The sequence below is a fragment of the Octopus bimaculoides genome, chromosome 13 (genome assembly GCF_001194135.2).
Source record: "Octopus bimaculoides isolate UCB-OBI-ISO-001 chromosome 13, ASM119413v2, whole genome shotgun sequence".
In the NCBI taxonomy this organism is placed as follows: Eukaryota; Metazoa; Mollusca; class Cephalopoda; order Octopoda; family Octopodidae; genus Octopus; species Octopus bimaculoides.
The window spans coordinates 19,862,850-19,863,335 of NC_068993.1; the positions used below are offsets into that span (position 1 = coordinate 19,862,850).

A 486-nucleotide genomic window follows, 5' to 3' on the forward strand; every position below is an offset into this window, starting at 1 on the left:
TGTGTGTGTGTGTGTGTGTGTTGTATTTAGGGATGGTCATATTGCCAGTTTAGCCAATAAAAACACACGCACTGTATATTTGGTGTTAATTTGCTTCAGCTTTATATTACATTACATTACATTAATCCTATTTCGGCCAGAGTTCTTTCGTCACACTTCTGTGACCTCATCAGTGGTCCTTTGGTATCTTCTTTCTTATGTGTGTCCCACCTTGCTAACTATCAGCCATTTTGTATTTTGTATTCCTATTGTATGTTTCTACGCATGCGTATCCCTCTATGTGTGTCTATGTTTTGTAAGTGCATGTGTGTGTATGGGGAGTGCCTGTATTATCTATATCCTCTGTTAACACATGGTTAAACTGGCAAATGACCATCCCCAAATACAATAACATCTGTTTCAACACACGATTTCACATCAAAAATTTTGCAAAACAAATATATATATATATATATATATATATATATATATATATATATATATATA

General features: G+C 33.5%; 1 protein-coding gene across 1 annotated transcript in view; it reads right to left on the reverse strand.

Annotated features, from left to right (window-relative positions):
- Positions 1–486, reverse strand: part of LOC106880352 (protein mesh) — a 54,783-nt gene that overhangs the window by 4,844 nt on the left and 49,453 nt on the right. The window lies entirely within an intron of this gene.